Source organism: Eptatretus burgeri, chromosome 3 (genome assembly GCF_056783735.1).
Source record: "Eptatretus burgeri isolate ZD-2024b chromosome 3, Ebu_testis_v1, whole genome shotgun sequence".
NCBI classification, from domain to species: Eukaryota; Metazoa; Chordata; class Myxini; order Myxiniformes; family Myxinidae; genus Eptatretus; species Eptatretus burgeri.
The window spans coordinates 89353814-89371313 of NC_140963.1; the positions used below are offsets into that span (position 1 = coordinate 89353814).

The following is a 17500-nucleotide window of genomic DNA, read 5'->3' on the forward strand; positions in this document are numbered from 1 at the left end:
AATCCTCCGTCATGCAAAGTCCTTCCTCGGCCCACTTGAGCGCTCTCCTGACCACTTGCAAAGCTTTTGTCCGTAGCCTGATGGAGTACTGTTCTCCCCTCTGGGCTGGTGCTCCTGCCTCCCACCTTTCTCGGCTTCACGTTGTCGAAACCAGGGCATTTAGGATCATCGGCATCTCCCGCAATGAAGCTGAGTCTTTGGGCCTCTCACTCAATCACCGCAGGTTAGTCGGTGGTCTTTCTGTCTTCTACCGTCTCCTCTCCAGCCTTGCCCCCCCCCTGCTCTCTCTGCGATTTGTCCCCACCACATTTCCACAGGGCGCTCAAGGTCCGCCAACAAACCCCTTCTGGTAAAACTACCAAAATCACGAATCACTGCTCACCTTGACTCTTTCATTCCTCTTTTTTCCCACCTTTGGAATAAACTCCCTCACTCTATTCTTTCCCATTCTTCCCTCCAGGCTTTCAAAACAGCTGTTTACCACCACCTCTTATCATCCCCCATCCAAATCCTCGATCTTTTCTTCCCCCGATAATCCACCCAAGCCCACTTCCTTCAATTCCCCTGCTTTCCTTCCTGAAAGTCCCTGTAATGTCCATCTTCTCTTCCCCATGTTCCCCGTCCCATCCCTCTCCCTTCCACAGATCTCCTAATGTGTCTGTTCCCCACTGTTTTGTCCCTCCCACTCCCGCCCCTCTTGTCTCATTCCCCCTTGCTGTGCGTTGTGTGTTAGCTCTCATACGAGCCTCGACAAGGTATACAAAAAAAATGAGAGGGATGGGGCGGGGAACACGGGGTATACAAGATGGACATTGCAGGGACTTTCAGGAAGGAAAGCAGGGAATTTGAAGGAGGTGGGTTTGGGGTGGATTAACGGGGGTAGAAAAGATCGAGATTTTGGATGGGGGAAGATAAGAGGTGGTGGTGAACTGCTGTTTTGAAGACCTGGAGGGAAGAGTCGGATTGAAGAGGGTGTGGGAGTTTATTCCAAATATGTGGGGAAAAAAGAGGAATTAAAGAGTGAAGGTGAGCAGTGATTCATGATTTTGGTAGTTTTACCAGAAAGGGGTTGCTGGCGGACCTACAGTGCCCTGCGGACATATGGGGGGAGGGGGTGACATATCGCAAACAGCAGTTGTGGCGACACCGCAGAGGAGACTAGAAGACAAAAAGACCACCGACCTGCCTGCGGTGAGAGAGTGAGAGGCCCAAAGACTCAGCCTCATCGCGGGAGATGCCAATGATCCTAAATGCCTTGGTTTCCACAAAAGGAAGCCGAGAAAGATGAAGGGCAGGAGCACTGGCCCAGAGGGGAGAGCAGTACTCCATCAGGCTACGGACGAAAGCTTTGTATGTGGTCAGGAGCTCAGGTGGAGAAAGTAGCAATGGGAGACCAGTCTAGAAGTTTGATTGCTGCTTGAAGATCCTGCCAGTCAGCCTCGGTGAAATGCCAGACTCAGCGCCCCCTGAGGTCGTTCATTAATAACAGCCAGAGGTATGTCGACTTTGACAAGCATGTGGTCAGAAGAACCGATTGGAGCGGAGGAAGAACATCAGGTATTTCCTGGTAAATTTGTCAAAACCAAATCCAGAAGAGATGGAGTACTGTTCGTTGAGATCCAGATCTGGAAGTTGACCGATTGAGTTTGTCCCAATGAGTCGCAGAAGTCTTTTGTTGAAGTGCCATGGCAGGTGAGAGAGGTACCCACACCCTGCTAACTTGCATGATGACAATTGAAGTCACAACATATGAGGAAGAGAGGATAGAAGTTGGTCCATGTTTTCGGATAGTGAGGTGTAAATGGAGTCATTACTGTTTGGTGGATGGTACAACACACATAAACATGAGGTGTGAGTGGAAGGGAAGCCTTAGCCAGAGGTATTCCTGGGGGTTTGGGGGAGTGAGGGCAGTGCAATGAGAGTGAGGAATAGAGTCTTTGATGAAGAGAGCAACTCCTCCACCAGGACGAGGCTTAGGTCTGTCATGTCGGAGGAGGGAGTAACCAGGGAGAGATACTTGGGAGTCAGAGACGTCTTAAAGGAGGAAAGTTTCTGTTCGGCAGATTATGTCTTGTTTGTCAATGGCAACCTGTATGAAAAGATCCGTCAGGTTTGAGCGAAGGCCCCGGATGATTGAGGTGCACACTGTTAAGGAAGAGGGAGGGGAGGGGGGTAGGACGAGGGAGGGGGTAGGACGAGGGAGGGGGTAGGACGAGGGAGGGGAGGGTAGGACGAGGGAGGGGAGGGTAGGACGAGGGAGGAGGTGGGGGTTGGGTGAGGTAAGGAGAGTTGTTGAAAGAGTGTGGGGGATTGCACAAGAGCTTGGGGAGAGGGTGAGATGAGGAGGAGAAAAGGCTCTGTGGTGCTGTGTTGAGGTACAGTGGAGAGTACTAAGAGAAGGGGCAGAAGGCAGTTGAGGATTTGAGGATGTGGAATGATGAGATGGAGGAGAGAGTGCAGGGGAAGTGGGCAGCTTTGTGGATCTGAGGGGGGTGTATTCACAAAATGTACAGCAGGGGAAAGCAAGGAATTTGTTGTTGTGGCAAAATAAAACAGTTTTTTAAAATATATATTTATATATGTATAAAAGAGAGAGTGCAGATTTAACCCAAAAAACTTCTACAATCTTATTTATGTTACACAGGTTACAGGCACCAACACACACACACACACACACACACACACACACACACACACACACACACACACACACACACACACACACACACACACACACACACACACACACACACACACACCTGAGGAAATTGGAGGTTAGCCCAGAAAGAGGAGAGCAGTTGAGATGTAGGCAACCTCTTTGTACCTGACGCGGTCGACGGACCGACGCCATCCAATCGCTTAGGAAGGGGGAGGAGGGAAGAAAACTGGGGTGTCTACAGTGCATGAGTCGGAGGTGCAAAATGTGGTGCAGTGTGATGCAAGCGGAAGGTGTGAAAGGTGCAAATCGGTAATGCTCTTTTGGTGAACGAGGCACAGATTGAGAAAAGATTTGTGAGAGCTAAACGCAGATGTGTGAGAATGATAATGGAACACCGTCAGAGCTGAGTGCCGATGACACGACACCGACCCCGGTAATGCTCGTTCAGCTCCGCTCGCTTGGTTGCGCTGCCCTCTCAGCTCAGTAGCGCTCAGCTTGGCAAAGGCTCCGGAAGAGATTCGGCTTGGAGGCTGGACGAAGGAGAGAGATTGAGCCTGATTTGCTTTCTTTGTTTTAGAGCCTGGAGTGGAGGAGGGGCCAGAAAGCGCATCAAAAGACTGAAGTATTTCCAAGCTCCCCCATTGGTGCATCGCTGTCACTCCATGCTGTAGCCAAGCTCTGCCAGACTCGCAAGCCGAAAATGGCCTCATTTGCCTCCGAGCCTGGCCATGCGACACAGCTCCACAATTAACATTGGCCGAGGGTTTTCGTGAGCTTTTTCCGGCCATGAATGTGCGCTGAACTCCTTTCGAGCATGGTTATTTCGGGAAACACCGTAGCTACCCGGATGTCATTGAGCGAACCCCAGCACAGGTTTGCGCTTCAAGTTACACACCGAAGAACTCCAGCTCGCAATGTCTTTCACGTGTCGTCGGAGACTGCGGTGAGCATCCAGGGAGCTAACTGTTGTGGGGCAGTTCATAGTGGTAATGAGGTAGAGGAAGTGCTGTGGTGTTTGTGGTGAAGGCGTTGAAATGTTTGGAGTGGTTGAGGAAATTGTGGTGATGAGGTTGAAGTGGATGGTCACAGTTGTGGAATTTGTGGTGAAGAGGTCGGGTATAGGTGGTTGTGGGGATTTTTAGAAGGCGAGGGTTGTAGCATTGTGGTGAGCATGAGATGCCGGTTGATTTATGGCGCTCATATGCAAATGAGGCGGCCCCTGTGCCCTCTTGACGCTCTGCAGATAGCATTACTGGCCTGACATTGCATGCATGCATGGTTTTGTTTGAAATAAAGTGAATAAAGAAATGAAAGAATAAGGAGTGGAAGAACTAACTGAAAGCCCTATGCAATGCATCTTGTCCCAATTACCTACTAGACATATGTAAAAGGGCTAAATAAATGATTACTAATGAGATAAGTGTCTCAGGATTGCTCTATGTTGGATGCCATTGCTTTGGAGGAGTGCCGGCTTTACAGAACCGCAACAGTGTCTTATGGTTGACTCGTTGATCTCGTAATGGCTAGCAACAGAAGCCAAATTCTCACCTCTCGATAATCAATCCAACAAATCCACTCTATTGGTGAGAGACAACTTTTCTCTGCCTCTTTTCACGAGCCTCATGACCACTTGATTTTCTTTTAGATGACCTCATTTCAAGGACACACAAAAACGTGATAAGGTGCCTCTAGGTGATCCTCTCATTTCCCCATCTTTTGAATGGTATGAGGAAGAGATCTGTGTCAGACGAAAGCTAAATCTGAACGGTTTTTGAAATATTGTGCACACAAGCCAAGGTAGTTGCCATGGCAACATAATTCAGCCAATCACAGCTGTGATGTACTCGAGTTGTGATAATATCATGAGAAATAGGTGTCTAATATGGAAGCTAATGGGTCAACGGTTTTTGAAATATCGCGTACACAAAAGTACATGGACAGATGGTCGGTCAGACGGAGCTCATTTTAATGTCCCGTCTCCGACCTTGTCGGAGTGGCAGGGTACAATGAGTCGTATATTAACGACAGGGGTGCACTACTGTACTGTACTGTATAACCTTGCGGAACGCTGGGCACAGTCAAACTGTTGTTGTGGGAGAGAGAAAATTCTTCCACGGTGCACCACCGCTGGACTCGCGGGTTAGTACACGAGAAAAAAAGTTCCCGCGCTAAACCGTGAATATTCGAGTACATTGACTACAATCCGTAAACTTTGTTGCAATAAATTGCGATAGATAAAATCCACGAAGGGGAAATCTTCCGTATGTATACCTACTGTATGGTCTGAAATCATTTAGTTTAGTTTTTACTCTTTTAATTTATCAGAAGCATTTTCTAGTGAGAAATATGGAGTTCTTTGTGTTTTGTATGAAATGGAATTTATTTGCTTTGGAGGTGAGTGTTTGAAACACGTCCTGCTGGACAGTCATTGATTGTACCCGTGAGGTTTAATTTATAGTTGTACGGAATAAATTTGTTGAAACTTGCATTTGTACAAACTAGAAACACCCGCTCCTTTCAGGAACACTGGCAAGCCATCTTCTCCCCATAGCCCCTGTCCCCACTCTCGCAAGGTTTGGGGGTATTGTGCCCAACCTGACCATAGGGTATCATCAACACGTATTCAAAATTTAGTGGAGATCGGCATAGCTCTGTCCCCCCTCCCCCCCCCCCCACATGATTTTCAGGTGTATACGCACATACAGAGAGTTGCCTTATTTAATGTAGTAGGATGATTCCTGTCCTTTTGTTGAATTAATTTCCAGGGTCGTAACCTGGATACACGTCATGCTTGGTGTTTTGTGTGGCTAACAGTGGCAGGCTGAGGTCCAGGAGTTTTGTCCAAGCATCACGGTTCTACTTGTTGGTTGCAAAGCAGAGCTGAGATCAAGTGGAGAGGTACAGGATGATCGAGGCCCCGTCACGTACGAACAGGTCTGATGTTTGCTTTCTGTATCTCTCAGCTTTGTTGTGATGGTATTCTTTGGCTCTTTGCAAGCGTATAACATGGGTTTGGATATTTATGTATTAAAGGAAACTTAATGCTACTGATGAGACGACACTACAGTAGTTTGTTCGTTAATAACTGTTTGTGTCTGAATTACTATCGCAGAAATAGCTGTACACTCAATTTGATGTAAGTTACGGGATCTCATTCTGACTTTTTCACATAGCATAGCTTAGTCTTTCTTTAGTGAGCGCAAAATTGCATTGTTTACTGCATTTTACCTTTTATGCATGCGTGGTACACCAGCATCTAGTTTTCTTCTTAAAAGTTTTCATGTTATTGTTGCACGGTGCTAAAAATGTATTACTCCTTTGTCGGTTTTTTTTTAACTCTTCCTTGAACCTTTTGTTCTTTATTTCAAAAGAAAAGATGGCTACCTCTTTTTTATTTATTTATTCATTTTAACTATCTATGTCGTTTTTTGTGCGTTATGATTAGGGGGTGGGTGTGTCACGGCGCATTGGTGCAGCTGCGTACATGGAGTGTTCGGCGAAGACATCCAAGCTTGGCGTGCGAGACCTTTTCCGCATGGCAGCTCTGGCAACTGTGAATCTGCCAGAAAAACCCGGGAAAGGTGCCAGGCACTCTCTGCAAAGTGCCCGACAGGCTTTGCAGCTCCCGGCCGTGCAAGAGGACATCCCAGCCTGTATCCCCCTCCGGCAGGGCAAAGCTAAAAGTTGCACTATCATGTGATGCTTCATGAAGATGCGTTTTAATTTTTAATTCTCCGTTTGAGTTGTTGGGACAAGAGGGTTGTGTGGAGGTCCTGTTGGTGACGCAGCTTTGGGTTAACTCATTGAACGAAGGAGACTGGTGTCATTATTAGTGAGTTCCTTAACCTACTGAAGCCTTTGTCGTCAGGTTTGTTCCAGAGGATGTTAGTGCCATAATTTTGTTCTGGCCTCCCTATCTTGGAGGCCACATGGTGTCTGATAGAGTTACATTTTTCATATCAGTCAGTACCTATTTATGACTTTTAGCTTGGTGATGTAGTTCTTTGTGATATACAGTACTATGATAGGAATTTCTACCGAGTGCTACGTTTTCTGGACTGTCATTTATCGAGCAGTGGAGGTGCTTCATTTGCCTCGGGCCTAACTAAGGGTGGAACAATATGCTGTATCCATGTCTTGGATACAGCATATTGCTGTCTTGGAGTCTGGTTATCAGAATCTATATACGTCTATGGTTGTTGTGAAAGTAGTGTACAGTTCCCTATCAGTGACGTCTTTTCATGATAGATGAATCCATGATGGATGTTATTCTGTTTCTCTGTATTAATATATTTTCCATCTCACCGATTGGTCCAGTGATGCCTTTGTAACATTATTTATAACCTTTGCAACAATGTACTTGCTTTGTGGCAGTTTTTTGTTTTTGTTGTTGTGATTTGATGCAGTTATATAACCACGTTGTTTGTTCTCGTGACGATTGCGTCATTAAAAAGTCTGACCTCATTGCTGACCTGGTGCTAATACCTCCACTGCTGTGAGCAAAGTATTACTCTGATACCGTGCTTCGTTACTGAAGTCTTGATTCTCTGATTATGGTTCTCCAGCTTATAAGTTGATGAGAAGCGATGTTCCAGGCTGTTTCTGTTTGATGTTTGCAGCCATGTATGTATACCTTGCATGGGCCTATGTGCCAGGTCTATGATTTCTAACTTTTCTGTCAATAGATGAAGGTTTAGTTTTTTTATTATTTATGTTTTTTTTACTGGTAATAAACAACTTGGAACTTTTCTTTGTTTTGTATCATAACTGGATGCTGTTGAACGTATCAAAAACTTTTTTTTTGTTTTTTTAATCTAGTTGTGATGGAAATGCCAAAAACTGCCTGCCTGGCTCAAATTCCCTGTCGTTCCCCCTTCTTCCTCCCCAAACAATTGTTTCTACTATAATGGCCGTTTTCAGCAGGGGGGCCTGTTCATTTAGAGATGGCTTAAAAGATGCTTGTTTGATAGACAGACAGCAATCCTTGTAGCTAGACCTTTTCTACATCGGTTTCAAGCAATTCAACCCGACCAGGTGGCAGGATATGGCCATGTCCTGAAAATAGCTTTCGTGTTCCGAAGCTCACACGACATCTCTTACATTTGAGAATGGATAACGCAGCCATGAGCTGCAAAAATTGCCTCGTAATCTATCTGTCCACTTCGAGAACCCGAATCTACCTACCTGACGCCTCCGTGATGGTTTGTTGGTTTTTTTGTTGTCTTTTTTTAATAACAGGTGAAGGATTGCATTGAGAGGTTGATCATGGATTATAAAAAGGGGAGATGTAATATCTCTTTTCAAACTTGAGGAAAATAATATAATTCCACGGCCAGCACCAGAGATTAATTGTGATGATATCTTGGGAGTCTGGACTCCATGTCACCTTTGAATATATCTGTTCTAAAGTAAAGGTGATTAGCAAGTGTGACATTTATATACCTAATCAATGCTCTATACTCTACAGTTTCCTACCAATCTACAGTCAATTTATTTGCCTGACATCATGCAAAAATGGTCTATTGTCTGTACAAAGTGCAAGTAGAGAAATAGAATTTCATTTTTTAAATTAATATTTCCAGCCGAAAGGTGAAAAAAGTTGCAAAGATCGAAAATATGTTTCTTTCTTTTCTTTAATATATCTTTGTCAATGAACGGTAATATGCAGAGGAGACCAAAGTCTTGGTCTTGCACAGCTTATACAGTAAAACGTGTGAAAAATTCAATAAAGTACAATTAAATATAGAAAGTCATCGAGGACATGGCACCTTCAAAATGGGACGTGTACACTTAGCATTTAAATATATTGTTGTGGTTGACGAAATTCGCAAACCACCATTCAGGTCCCGTAGGTGAGATATCTCTGTAAGTATATGTGTAGTTAGGCCCAAACCCGTTGTTTAGAGGGAATAAATGTCATTCATTCGGGCTGCGACCCTTCAGGATAGCCGTTTTTCTTTTACTATCTTTATTTTGGACCAGCCGCCATTACTACCACCACAACCACCACCAACCACGTCTCAACAGCCATCACACAACAACCACCAACCGCAACACCGCTTCACAACAACAACAACGCCAACAGCCACGACCTTTACCGTCACATCTCGCTCTCGCAACCATCGCATCACCGCCATTCCCGCGCCGCTTGTGGGCACCGATCCTGGACTCGTACAGGCCGCGCACCGAGCAGCGGGTGCAAAAACACCAGCCTTTCCGAGAAATCGGATCAAAAATCATTCACGCCCACTTTTCCTCTGTCCAATGGGGAGCCAGCCAGAGGTGAAGGGTCGAAGGTGAAGGAGCGAAGCCCCGGGGGCTATAAAGGGCCGCGTTCGCTCGCCGAAAAGGCAGTTGAGTTGGGAAGAGTTGGCAGTTGGAAGCAGTTGTTGAGGGAGTTTCTGAATCGGGAGAGAAAAAGAGTTTCTGAATCGCAGTTGGACGGAGTTGAGAATAGTGGAGAGTTGTGGCGGCGGCGAAGGCAGTCGAGAGGGCGCTCGTGTCAGAGTCGGGGAGCTGCGGAGAGGGGAGGCCGGTAACGCGACCGAGGTCGCAGTGGAGTCGCTCGTCGCGGGACCCAAGCCAGCGAGATATCCTCATTCCCCCAAGCATCAACAACCCCCTCCTGTTTCCCCCCGCGCTGAGATAGTGTGAGAAGGGGGCCCCGTTCCCACCCCATTCCAGGCAGTGCCAGCGAGGCCCGCGGAGTCGGGGCGCCGCCGCCATCTTGCGGCTCATCACCAGACGGGTAGGCTCGACGCGGTCTCGGCCCCAGGCCCGTCTGCCCCCCTCATCGTTGAGAGTGGCCCCTTCCTTTTTCTTTTGCTTAGAGTATATGTGTTGTCGGCGCCGTCTGTGAAGTAAAACTGTACAAGTGTTGCCGTGTGCTCGGTAGTCGGTAGTAGATCTGCATTGTTGCATTTGCTTTTTGTGCAGAATTGTTGTGCTTCTTCTACTTTTACATTTGCTTTTGGTGTATAATTGTATATGTGCTTTCCGTTTGCCGCGGAATAAATGTGCTTTATGTTGAACTGTTTCTCCCGTTTCGCTTCGTCTTTTCTTTTATTGAATCTCCATCTTACTTCACGTAAAGGGTTGGTCGTGGGCTAAAACGCCCGATAATTAATCGAACCGTCGAGGTTGACGATAACACCGCTCGGTTATCCCGATAGTACGGAACGGGTCGCTTAAAGTGGCCCGTGTCCGAAGTCGACCTGCGGCGAGGTGCAATCGCCCGGTCTACCCTCCGTGTGGGTACTTAGGTAGGTCGAATTTGGCGAGCAACCCTATCCCACGCGGGGGGCCGATTGGCACGATCGTGGTGAGGCCGAAAGGCCCACCCGTGACTAGTTCCCGGCGTTAGTCCGAGAGGGTCACGACGGGATTGTCCGTCCGGCGGGCGACGTGCCGCGATTCGAGTTACGTGGCCGCTCGCACGCCGGCGGGCGCGAATCCGCAACACTGTTGTCAGGAGTGGGACACAAACCCATCCCCCTCCTCGCGACACTGGTGTCGGAGAGCGGGAAAACGGGCTCTCCTGTCTCCAGCTAAATTCACGGGAATTGGTCCAGGGGTGAGAGGAGCGACCCCCGATTCCCTCCAAATTACGAGCGATTCAAATTAACGCTTTACGAGAAATAAGATGGCGTCTCAAGGCGAGCGGGAGCCGGGGGTATTAGAAATGTATATGTGTAGTAATGTAGGATCCATGGTCCAGGATGAAATCCCCATGCAGGAAATGTTGGTTGTGCAGGAACACGAACTCCCCCAACTGAACCCAGAGCCCGAAATAGGTGAGGCGGCGGCCGCGGTGTATGACATCTCCCCTCCCCCTCTCCGCCAAAACCCCCCGATCCTTGCCGAATCGGCTCAGCTGAGTGCACCCGACATGGCCCAGCTATGCGCCATGCTGGCAGGAATCAGTGGGGACATGCACGAAATGAAAACGAAAATGGATACAAACACAAACTAAATAAAAGGCATGAACAAGCAAATGAACGAAGTGAAAACAAAAATGGATGCGAATACACAGCAAATGAACGAAATGGAAACAAACATGAAGGAAGAAATGAAAGAGCTGCGGGGTGAGACGCAGAGCATGGGCCGAAGCCTGCAGGCGGGCATGAAGGCAGTAACCGGGGAGCTTAAAATGGCGACTCCACGTGTGGGAGCGAACGAGCTGGGAGGGAGTGCAACGGCTGTCGGGCCCGCGGTGGAGGCAGGTAAGGAGAAAATAATTCGGGACGTATTGGGCGAGAAGCGTGACGGAGACGTGCACGAGGGAGATAAGAGACGAGGTGAAAGTAATTGGGAGGGAGAGAAAAGAACAATTAATACGGAAAGCAAGGAGGAGGTACGCGGAGATCGTGAAAGAGCAAGGAGTGAAAAACAGGGAAGGACGGGAGCTACTTAAGGAGAAAGCAAGGTTGACCTACATAAAGATAAGGGAAAGACGCCAGAAAGAAGCAGAGACTAATAGACACAAGGGGACAACAGAAACTAATAAATGTACAGAGACACGGGAGATGGGAACGATAGAGGGAAGACTACACGATGAAGACGGGGTAAGTGACGCACACACACACATGGAGGTAGTGTGGTGGAGTCTGCGGGCCTACGGGGAAGGGCATGGTGGTGTGGGAGTGGTCGGAGTGGTCATCGTGTCTGCAAGGGATATAAGGTGTGCGCGCCGCCTGAGGCGTCGTAGGAATGCAGTAGTCGAACGTAGCTTGTGCGTGTGCATACGTAATAAAGGAGAGCCGCTGGGCAGAGTACGCCCGCACTCGCGCTTGTGCAACACAGCCCAGCTCGACTGTTCCTCCGCTCGTGTCTGCCTGCTGAGCATCTTCCATTCAGTACATTACAGTTGGCTGACGAGGATCTTCGGATCGGCGTGTGCAGGGCGGCAAGTAACCCGGGCGGTTCCAAGCTACGGAGCCAAGGGTCTCGCCAGCACGAGCATGGCAGAAGGTCGGGGCACGGCACACGGACGCGTACCCGTGTTCGGGGAGATGAGTTCGAGTTGTTTTCTGAACAGTTAGGTTGCTACTTTCGGGCGAATGATGTAGAGGATGAAGAGAAACGCAAGGCGATCTTGCTCGCCTCGCTTTCAACGGAGCACTACCGGCTGCTGAGTGATTTGGTGGCTCCAAATAGGCCCAGTGATGACGTGCTATCCTTTCAGGACATCGTGGCGAAAATGAAGACCCACTTGGCGCCAGAGAAGTCTTTACATCTCGCGCGGTTCCAGTTCGATCATCTCGCTAAGGGTGGCGAGGAGCGCGTTGCGGACTTCGTAGCACGGGTGAAGCATTCGGCTGTGCCGTGCAAATTCACGACAGAGGAGCGTCCGGCACGGCTCAGAGATCGTTTTATTTCTGGTCTGCGAGACGCAAAGATGGTAGCAGCCATCCTGCGGTTGACCGACATCACATTCGACTCGGCGGTCGCGACTGCTTCGTCTGTCGAGCAGACACTCACGGATGTCCGCGCCATTGCTGGCCAGGACGTAATGAGTAGCTCCAGCTGGGGCATGGCGGCTAATCCCGAGGTCCACGCGGTGACCGCACAAGTGCCGCAGGTCGCGCAGCCCGGAGTCCGCGCGATGGCTCAAGTGCCGCAGGTTGCACGCACGCCTAGCGGTGCGGGACGAGGGCGCGCACAGCAGCACGGTCGCACTGGGAGCGAAGGGGCGCCGCAGTACGGTCGCACCGGGAGCGAAGGGGCACCGCAGCACGGTCGCACCTGGAGCGAGGGGCTTGCCGGGGGTGCTGGGGGTGTGGGGGTCCGCACCTGCGACAGGTGTGCCCGTGTAAGAACACCGTGCGTTTGCATTGTCACGGTGTGGGACATTTGGGGCGCGTGTGTCGGATGGCGGGGGCCTCCGTTGGGGTCTTGGAGGACGAGGTGCGGGAGGACCCCAGTGACCTGGAGATCGGCCTGCAACCGGGGCATGACGATGCCGGCGAGCCGGAGCAGGAGATGCAACCACGGTTGAGTCTGTTTTCCGTTGGTTCGGAGATGACGACGCCTTTCATGGTAGAGGTCGAAGTGAGTGGCCAACCGACTGTGTTTTGCGTGGATACCGGGGCTGCGGTGTCGGTCATGGGTGAGCAGACGGCTCGTGGTCTTCGCGGTATTCACCTGGTCAAGACGGCCTTGTCGTTATACACGTACACCGGTGAAGCGATTGCACCGCTTGCGAGGGCCGAGGTCTCAGTGCGCTACCGAGATCGACGCGCCCGGCTCTCGGTGTTCGTTGTACGAGGGGGAGGGGCCCGCCCTTTTGGGTCGGGACTGGCTGGCGCACCTCGGACTGGATCTCCGGTTCGTACCTCCAGATGTGCCAGTGCTCTCTTCGAGACCTTCGTCGAGTACCGAGGGCGAGGCTCTGGCGGCGGAGGCCGCGTCGATGCAGCGGGAGCGACCGTTCGTTGCTGCCTGCGGCGGTGATGTGCGGTTCGGGAGTGGCGAGAGCCATATCAGCTCTCGCGATGAGTTCCCGCGCTTCGCTCGCGATGAGTTCCCGCGCTCGGCAGCGTTCGTGAGGCAATGCGCGTCAGTGTTGTTCAGGCAGCTTCAACAGGTGGCGGTGAGCCCGTGGCGTTAAAGGGAGTCGCGAGTCACAACATCGAGTCGACAACCAAGAAACGGACTCGTGATGTGGGTTGTGGGTTGTTGTTCATGGCATATGTGTTTTTCCTTGCTCTAGTGATGCAGTTTAACGTTGTTGAAATAAATGCCAGCAGTTCTCGTGTGAAAGTGGATTTGGCGGAGATCAGTCAATGGGGTTGGTATTATGATCAATGTGAGGTGGGAGCAGTGGTGGCAAATAAAAAGGTTGGGTTGGCCTTCCATTGTCCCGGGCCGCAGGTAGTTGCTTTATCATGTGCTGGGAGTTTATCAAAAGACCGCGCTGTACAAAAAAATGAGTTTGCAATGCTTCAAGTGATGTTTGTAGTGATTTATAACGAGCCTATGATTGAAGTGTGGTTTAAATGGAATTGCGACCGTCTCGCTGCCGTGTGGGTCTCGGAGATCGACTCGGAACCAAGACTGGTGCACTGGTCAGCGTTACCCCCACCTCTGGTTGCGAGCGCAGCTCTCTGTGTTCGCTCAAGGCCGTTTGGACGGGCGTTGGCGTCTCAACTGATTGTGGTGCGTGAGTTGTTTTGGAGCATTAAGTGCGTACAGCCAGCGGCGCTGTTCAGCGCCCCCGGCCAAGGTCGATCAAGGCTGCCGCTGGCGCCACGGCTTCCAGACAGCGGGCTTCCGGCCTCGGAATGTTTATCTATGTCGGGTCTGCCTGGGGGGAGTGGGCCGGAGGCGTTTGATGGTGCCGGGGGAGGTTGGCTCGAAAGATCGCCACGACCTCGGCGAGGGCCATGTCAGCATGAGCCGCCTGGGGGCGTTTCCGCTGGGTAGGGCTGCTGTGGTTTTTTCGCCTTGCTGCTTCATATCGGCAACACGGCCAGAGTTTGGGGGGGTGCTGTGTCTTCGGAATCTGGTCGGGGCAGCTCCATTAACCCGCTTTCACGCATTATATGATGTGGTGTGCTGTTATACTTCGCTGTTTTCATTTTATTTGCATGATTATTATACCGAAGTCCTTCGTGTTGTTTATGCTTCTTATAATGGTGATCATTTAATAATCATAGTTTTAGGGGGGAGGAGTGTGGTGGAGTCTGCGGGCCTACGGGGAAGGGCATGGTGGTGTGGGAGTGGTCGGAGTGGTCATCGTGTCTGCAAGGGATATAAGGTGTGCGCGCCGCCTGGGGCGTCGTAGGAATGCAGTAGTCGAACGCGGCTTGTGCGTGTGCATACGTAATAAAGGAGAGCCGCTGGGCAGAGTACGCCCGCGCTCGCGCTTGTGCAACACAGCCCAGCTCGACTGTTCCTCCGCTCGTGTCTGCCTGCTGAGCATCTTCCATTCAGTACATTACAGAGGACATTGGGGGTGAGCTGGTGGACTGTGTAGGGACCCAGTGCGAGCAGCTGGATGGCCTCCTCCAGGAATGAGGGGAGGGAGTATGCCCCCTTGAGGCGAGTCACGACCAGGTGAGTTCGGTCGTGCTTTGCGAGTTCGAGGGGAGGAGTGCTGTGGATGGGTGCACGCCGAGCTTGGGGGGTATAGAGGCCCCGGAGACCCTTGTGGGGACACGAATCCCCAGTGTGGTTGTCCCGGTGTGTGTGGTGTCGAGGTGTGTGTTTACGAGTGTGGCGAAATGCGTGCTGCAACGCACGCATAGCGCGGGTCCAAGGGCGTGTGTGAGAGCGACCGGGTGGGTGACAAAGACCCCGTGTGTGGAAGCGACCCCGTGTGTGAGTGGTGTGGTGGTAAGTGTGCAGAAGGGCGTGCTTCCCAGCACGCCGTGTGTGGATGAGGCACCGCGGATGAGTGCCCCCGCATGTGTGAGTGAGGCACGGTGTATGAGTGAGGAACCGCGGATGAGTGCCCCCGCGTGTGTGAGTGAGGCACGGTGTATGAGTGAGGCACCGCGGATGATTGCCCCCGCGTGTGTGAGTAGTATGGCTTGTGTGAGGGAAATGGCACGAGTGAGTGAAAGGCCGCGAGTGAGTGGAGCCACGTGTGCAAGGGAAATGGCATGCGTGAGTGAGCGGCCGAGTGTGAGAGAGACAGCGTGTGCAAGGTCGTTGTGTGTAAGGGAGATGTCGGTCGGCATGTGTGAACATGCAGCCGCGTCTCCCGGTGTGAGTTTAATGGTGAGGTGTGTTAGCGTCGTAACACGCGGGAGTGCGTGTGTGGAATGGAGACGGAGACTGCGACAGAGGAAAGAAAGCCGGGTAGCGGCTGTAGCTGTTTCGAGGACCGTGCCGGGTTCACCCAGCAGCGAGCACGAGGTCCGTGCTGTGCAACGCACAAGGCCCCCACGTGCTCGCTTGCGAGAGTGAAGTCCCGGTCCGGAAACGCACGCGGTGGATTTGCCGATCCCGCGGACGGACAAAGTTTAGGCAGGATTATGGATTTGGACCGGACGGGTTCTCCACGCGATCGTGTGTGTTAAGCTCCAACGGGCAAAGCACATGTGTTCGCGTGGGGAACCCCTCGAGATGTGGGGCTTGTGTTTTTTTTATGCGCACGGTGACGTCATGGCTGCATGTGGGGTTGGAATCCGGCAGGAGGGGTATCCCTGCCGGATGGTACCGTCCAAGGAAGGACGAGGTACACGTGCAGCTGCATGACGTCACGGGCAGGTGCAAAGTGCGCGAGCTGTGAGTTGCCGCGCTGGTGCTGCGCATGTGAGAAAAAAAAAAAAGAGCAAGCCTCACTTTCGGGTGCACAGGATTCCCGGGCAAGGGGTGGAAGACCCCCTTCCCAGGGCACAGGATGGAAACTAGTGAGGGGGAAGGGTTAGCTTAGTTAGACCGACTTCATGGGGCAGGGGTAAGTCCTCATGGAGTCCGTGGAATGGATTAGTTAGAGGGATTGTTGCGAGATTTAGGTTGGGAAATTGATCAATGGGATTATTTGGAGACAGTGACAGACTTGTGAATGTGAAGTGGGGATGTAGTTTAGCTACGTAGGTTAAATGGAACGTGCTATAGTTTAAGGGACGACGTGGGAGCACGAGTTAGTTAGGGGAGGTAGTTAGAAGGATGGCAGAGTTCAGTGGTGTGTGTGTGTGTGTGTGTGTTGAAGAGTTGGTGAGTGAAGTGGAAGCATGTGCTTGGTGAGTTGTGAGGTGGAGACATGAGTGAGTGAGGCCAGCGGGTCTGTGTGTGTGGAGTGAATGGGGAATGCATGGTGCGATGAGTGATTGGGAGGAGGAGTGACTCCCGCCCAAGGGACCCCGGGGTCAGTATAAAGTGAGTTAGGGGGTTAGTCAAATTTACAAAATGGAGGTCGTTTTGTTGTTGGTGTGAATGTAGGCTCGAAACCCATTTGGAGGGGTGCAGGAGCCCTGTTGACGGGCTGGGAGCGTGGCTGCGAAAGGTGAGTATCGCTGAGTGGGTACCCCGGGCACCAGGCTAGTCGGCCGTGGTAGGCCAAGGGCCCATGGGGGCCGGGATAGCGTAGTGGGCACGGGTGCGCCTGCTTGGTGCGGGGGCCCGGGCGCCATTAGCCGCGTGGGCAGTGTTGTGGGCACGGGTGACCCTCGGAAAGAGGCCTGGGAAGCCAGCCTGCCACGTGTGCGTTTCAGGGGAGGTGCCATGGGGGCACTCCCCGGTGTTTAGGGAGCTGGTAGGCTCGGAGGCAGTGTAGTGCCCGGGGGTGCCATAGCGGGAGATTCGGCAGAGGGTCGTGCCTGCCAAAGGGAGCCACGCGTCCCAGCCATGAGACCGTGTGAGGGCACGGAGAGAAAATTGGGGGGCAAGGCCCGAAATTGTGAGGACACCAACACAGGCGATGGGAATCTGGGTTGTTAGAACCAATAGTTTAAGCGCGAGGCGCTTGTTGAAAGCCCCGGGGTAGTTTAACAGTTAATGGTTAGGGTAGATTAGGAAGTGTACCCCTCCGCACCATCCATCCCCTCGCTCTCGTTGTGGGCCGCTGGACCCACTTGGGGTTAGATCGCTGAAGTCTGGGGAGGCCATTCTGAGGCTACGTTGGGCCTCGACACAGGACGCTAGCTCTCCCGTATTCCCCTCCGGGAAGGGAACGTAGGGGTTGGGAGTAGGCTAGGTGACAGGATAGGTTAGCCGAACAAGGACAGTACAGGGGTTAGGGGACGATTTATAGTGGGGAAGTAAAAAAAAAAAAGTTGGGGCTAAATTGGGTTTTACAAATTAAGGGAGTGGGTATGTACAGTGACAGGCAAAGGCGATAGGTGGGAGGGAGACAGGTAGGTAGGTCCGAGCCCGCCTTCCGAGTGGCCAGCA

The 17500-nt window shown here is 51.4% G+C and overlaps 1 long non-coding RNA gene across 1 annotated transcript; it reads left to right on the plus strand.

Moving 5' to 3' along the window:
- The first annotated feature begins 2337 nt into the window (after nt 1-2337).
- On the plus strand, nt 2338-7408 carry LOC147030411 (uncharacterized). Its single transcript, XR_015056351.1, has 2 exons — nt 2338-5593; nt 6105-7408. It is a non-coding gene; the product is annotated as an uncharacterized LOC147030411 (long non-coding RNA).
- Nucleotides 7409-17500: the final 10092 nt, after the last annotated feature.